Below are 6000 nucleotides of genomic sequence, written 5' to 3'. Positions count from 1 at the left end.
CTTCGACAACCTCCCCTACCTCGACGCCCTCCTTCACCTCAATGGCCACTACTCCAAGAGCATCTTCCTCCTCCCTATCACAACTTCAACTATTACGATCAAGACCGCCCATGTCTTCTTTTGCACCCTGATTATACTATGCACCTCCCTTTTCATCCACACTGTGGGTTGCCTTTGTTTCTTGCTTCATATTCATAACACTCATGTTAGACACTGGATGATCCATACAACTCTTAAGGTTTTGATGAAAACAAAGATATAAATTTGTGTTAACCATTTTGTTGCATGTAAGTCAACAGGATTGATGAATGGAAGCAACACCAAGTGAGATTTATCCATTAGTGGATACCTCAACTACTGGAAGCGAGAAGTACTCATCCAATCTATCCAAACAACAATTGGAATAAGCATTTCATTTGAATTATTAATTTATTCTAGTCTATATGATCTTATTTAAAAGGAACATATCTATGAATCTATTCTTAATTTCCTTTTATATGTCTAACAATCACATTGGACTATGAATGACAGATAAGAAAAGTCCTGATCCTATGAGACAGAAATGCATAGTGTCTACTTAATCAGGAAACAAGATCAATATGTTCATCGATCATATTATTCAATCCCAAAGATACACTCCACAATTTTGAGCATCTCTCTACCTATAAATATGACATCAAAGATTGAAGAACGACGACAAACAAGTGCAGAAAAACAAGAGTCAAGAGTCATGAGTAAAAAAATGAGAGAAAAAGAAAATCCTTAGTTAAAAAATACATTGAGCTTAAGAGAGTTCATTCTTCGCAATAGACAAAATACTTGTGAGAGATTAGAATCTTATTTTAAATTCACTTGTTGAGTGTTGTAAAGAATATCTAATTCTATATCAAACTTCTATTTGTGAAAGACAAGAGTGGCTTAATGATAAAATAATACTTGAGTGTTCTTAGATTTAGGGGAAATCTAAGGGTCATGCCAGTAGTGGCCTTGAGAATACTTGTAAACCAGAAGTGGAAGAAAATAATTCTTGTTGTAATCAAGTTTGACTAGTGGAACCCTTTACTAGTTGGTAAAAGAGATCTGGACGGAATTTAGGTTGAATGAACTAGTATAAAACAAAGTATTTTTATGGCTCTTCTTTAGCTTATCAATGTATTTCAAAGTCTATTATTGACACATTCTACACACAAGTTTTTTTTAAATAAGTTCTATACACCATTAAACAACAATCCACTCTCAGTCATTGGACAAAGGTTCTTAAAAAACTTGTTTATCACAACATCATCCATTTTGAAAAAGATTTTATATTTTGACGAACAATATTTTGTTTTAACTCATAAGTTCCAGATCCTCCTCTGCATTTTTAGATTTAGATGAACTAACATCAAGTCCCATGAAGTTGTCCTCCGATGTTGCTTCTAAATCACAATCTTTATGCCCCCACCTCAAACGTTCACACCTTCTCCCTACCAACGGAATTTCTTCTACTTCTCGAATTTCATATACAAAATCATTAATCTTCACTCTTTCTTTCTAGAAAATAGGTTCCAGTGAAGAGATGTTCATGAGCACTCTTGCAACGTATACTCTCTCTATATCCTTCTTGTTTTGATGCATAGCCATAAAGTTTCCTTTGGTTGCTAGCAACATTGAGAATATTTTTTTGCTCCACAGGTGGATGGGCACCTCTGTAACTCGTATCCACAACAATTTGTTCCCAAATTTCAAAGAAGGATCACATTTGACTAGAGAATGGAATATAAAGTACAAACCACCTTCTTCATTTGTGCATTATACCCTCAACATCTCTTGGGAGGCACCAAAGATAAAATTGCATCGCTGTTGAGGTATCTAAGTTTAACTCTATCTCCTTCTTCTGACAAGTAGATGTCGTTGAGCCTTTCAAAGAGGGTCAGATCCTTCAATCTCCTGGCCCATCTATCCACTAGCCACCCCTTTGTCTCTCCATCAACCTTCATTTTTGTGGTCCACTCCTTAATGTGATTGTCAATGTTTTCCTTCCTTTTATGTACTCTCCATTTTTGCCCGACATCTGTCGGTGGACATCTTACTACATTTGCATAAAGAGTATCTACTACCCCTTTTCCTTTGTTGTTAGGGACATTGTAGGTTTGTTCCCTTGCAACACGATATGTCCCTAGTTGTGGACCTTTAGGTTTCATGTCAGATTGTGCCCTACCATTCTTAGTCATCACACCCCTCCTTACTCCAATGTTAGAATTATTTTCAAAATGAGGAACATTAGCATTCATCTTAACATTCTCAATTTTGATTTCATCCAATTTTGTTTTCAAGCTCTTGACATCTCCCACCTCCAAATATCTCACAAAACCATAATGATTCCCCCACTTATCCCTTTTCCTGGCGATGTAAACTTGCCACACCTTCCCATACTTCATAAATACCTTCCACAAATCGAGTTATGTATGAGTCTGGGAATTTAGAGGTACCATTTTTCCTCCAAGTCAAGTTTGAAGTCTCCCATCCTCTTCCCTCTCTCTCTCCATTTTAGTTATCTATCTTTGCATTGTTAATCTACATTGAACAAAATTTCTTAATGAAATATGCAAACATCACAATGGGAGGTCATGAATGAGATTCCCTTCAATGCAATCAAGAAAATTTATTGATAACTGAGTAACTAAATATAAAAGAAATCTATCAAATTGAATAAATAACAACAGAAGCTTTTACTTAATACCAAATATTAACATAATACAAGAAGCATCAAAATTGTAACTTGGAACTTTACATTATAATTTCTATGTAACTTAACATTAAAAACTCAATACAATTACAAGGTCATGCCATAGATGCTCTTTTTTTCTCTTTTCCTTTCTAAGGCTTTCAGATGAAGAAATATTTTTAGGCATGACTAGCAACTTGAGTCTTGGTTCTTGTCTTAACATGTGTTGAAATGTTCTTCCAATCTCTCTTGCCATAGATAGCAAGCTCTTCAGGATATAGCTAGTTATGAAAAGGAAAAAATGACAAAAATAAATATCTAACACATTTGCAAATATCGAATAACCATGATAAGAAGAAAGATTTAAAAAATGAAATAGTTTAAGAGACACAATAGAACAGTGCCTGTGTTCTTCATGGATCCTGTAACGGTAAATGCTTTTAGTTGCTCAAAATAAACAACATAAAAAGGAACTTAAAGTAACTTCCTATTGCTAAAAATTAGATTAGGGATGCTTCATGCTTCATGCTTCAATTCAGAAAGAACATGGGTTTCTAAAAGTTTTATGTGCTGAGAAAAGCAGAAATTACCAAGGAATGACAGTATTGACTATTGAGATAACATGTATTATTTGATAAAAAAAAATAATATTTGACTAAAATGCAATTAACATGCATTATTCATCATCTAAAATAACACAGTAATCATCATCAAGCAAAAAGATGTAACATAGAGTTCATAATATAAAAGAGAGAAAACAACTAATAAATGGAGTTGGAGTCGGAGTCGGAGTCGACTGGGGAAGAAGGCTTGGGGCGGTGTTCTCTGACAGGGGAGGAAGATGTTTGAGGGTGTCTTCCCACTCCAACAACTCTTGCAACAATATCGGAGTCGGTAGGGGAAGAAGCTTTGGGGAAGTGTTCTTTGACAGTGACAGGGGGGAAGGTGATCGAGGGTTTCTTCGAAAACAGTGCCTCGTCAAACCCTAGGATTAGGAACCTGAGGAAGAATCCTAGGGGAAAACAGGGGAGAAAGGTGAACGAGGGTTTCTTCCCACTCCAACACTTGCAGTTCCGGGTATATCAAAAACAATGCCTCCTCGTCAAAGCCATCACCACCGCCAAACTGGGTCAGAGGCACTGACAGAGACAGAGACAGTGACGACAACTTGGGAGGAAACTAATCACCACCGTCAAAGTTACCTCCTAACATTTTTTTTCATAATTTCTTGCTCTTTCGTTTCAATTTCAACTCAAAACAAAACCATGATTTTCTCTTTCTCTTTGTTTCTTTCTTTGTTTCACATCCAAAGCCAATCCAATCGATCTTCTTTATCTTTGTTTCAGAATGCATTCTGTGCCTTCCTCTTTCCTCCTTTCTCTAACGACTATTTTTCAATTTCTTTCTTTTTATTTTTTTTCTTGCTTTGAATGTTCCGAAGGAAATCTGCACTCAACCTTCTATTTTAATTTTCTTTTTCATTTTTTTAATTCTATTTTTTTTGTTTTGAAAATTTTGTTTTTTTTTCTAAATTGGTTAATATGAATTTTTAATTTTTCTTAAAAATATTTCGTCCTTTAATTATATAAATAAACAAATGAATTAAAAATATATATATATATATAAATAAGCAATTGCTCTCAATTACTTTTAGTTATCCTAGTGCTAGTGGTTCTTTTTTAAAACAAAAACTAATTTTTTTATTCACACAATTTACATTTCAAATACGTAAACGATCAAAACAATTAGACATAGGATTGCTAGCTGCTCTTTTGTTGTTGTGATCGGTGTGAGGCAAATTTACTGTGCAGGGGTTCTTTTATAAACAATTTACGGAAGGGGGTCTCATTTATAACAAATTGCAGAGGGGGTCTGTTTCCTACGTGGGTGCCGCCATTGACACTAGCGGGAAGCGTGAACCGCCAGTGGCAATGGCGGGATAGTGGATACCGCTAGTAGCAACAGCGGGACAGGCACGGGGTACCGCCATTCCTCCTAGCGAGATAGGCTGAGTAGGAGTGAGAAAAACATTCTCAGTGCATACCGCCATTTCTCCTGGCGGGACATGCCTACGTGGGCAGTCCCGCCTTTGGAGCTGGCGGGATAGGGGCAGTCCCGCCTTTGGAGCTGGCGGGATAGGGGCAAGACGTACAAACCATAGCACAGGACCAAAACGCAGCCAACACATGGGTCCAAACCAATGTCATTCCATACATAAAGGACGTTAATTTTCGATACATAATCATAGGTAACGAGGTCACACCAGGGCCTATAGCAGCCTACGTTGCAAAGGGTATTCAAAATATGATCAATGCACTCACAAATGTTGGCATACACAAACACATTAAGGTATCTGCAGTTTTTTTTAACTAATGTAAATTTTTTTATAATGGTGCTCTCTCACTTTGATAAACATGATGTATTAAAAATTGAAGTTTTAATCTTAAGCATCATTTTTTTTAATTATAATCTAATGATTAAAATTAATTCTTCTCATTTTTCATTTAATACATCTTCATCATATTATATACATATACGTGCATGCATATAGACACACATATAAAGAGAAATAGAGAGATAATAATGATTGTGCATTATCACTATAAAAACTCCTAAGTGTTTGTTTTTCCAAAATGTCGAAGCAGGAAAAGGCAAATGACGAAAAAGGTGAGGCTCGTTATCTTTTTCATCGTTTAGCTTTTTATTTAGAAGACTGAAAACATTTTTGTGGGAATCAAACTAAAAAATTATTCTGTTCAAAGAAGATGGAAAACACAAAAAATGTACTCTTTCATGCACAAATTAAACAATTTTTTTCTCATTTTTTTTTATCTTTTTTGTTTTAAATTTTTTTATAATTTTAAACACATTTTTTATTCTTCTTTCTATACAACTAAACAAGAAGAGAACAATACTAATTTTCTTATCTTTTATTTCTTTCTTATCATACAATTTGAAAAAAAAAAAAGCATTTATATATTTTCTATTCCTTTTCCTTCCTTATTTTTCTCTTCTTACACTTTTTTCCCATAAATCAAACATACAGTTTTCTATATAATAATAACAATTTTAAACCACTCCACGTGGACAGGTTTGATGGGACTGAAGCTTGGAGAGTGATGCTGAATGATGAGACTCAAGCCTGATCTGATGCAGCTAGGTTCACATGCACTGAAATTTTTTTTATGCAGACTAGGGAGGAGAATAGGGCACTGTATTGGATAGGGAAATCAGAAATCACATGCATGCATGACAGCTTAATGAGTTAGGCATCTAGGAGGTGACTTCCATAC

General features: G+C 35.1%; 1 long non-coding RNA gene across 1 annotated transcript; it reads right to left on the bottom strand.

Annotated features, from left to right (window-relative positions):
• Positions 1–2709: 2709 nt before the first annotated feature.
• On the bottom strand, positions 2710–4138 carry LOC102667322 (uncharacterized). The gene is made up of 2 exons (XR_417517.4): positions 3470–4138; positions 2710–2988 (listed from the first exon to the last, which is right to left on the bottom strand). It is a non-coding gene; the product is annotated as an uncharacterized lncRNA (long non-coding RNA).
• Positions 4139–6000: the final 1862 nt, after the last annotated feature.

Source organism: Glycine max, chromosome 13 (genome assembly GCF_000004515.6).
Source record: "Glycine max cultivar Williams 82 chromosome 13, Glycine_max_v4.0, whole genome shotgun sequence".
NCBI lineage: Eukaryota > Viridiplantae > Streptophyta > Magnoliopsida > Fabales > Fabaceae > Glycine > Glycine max.
This window is presented reverse-complemented; position numbering and strand designations above follow the sequence as displayed.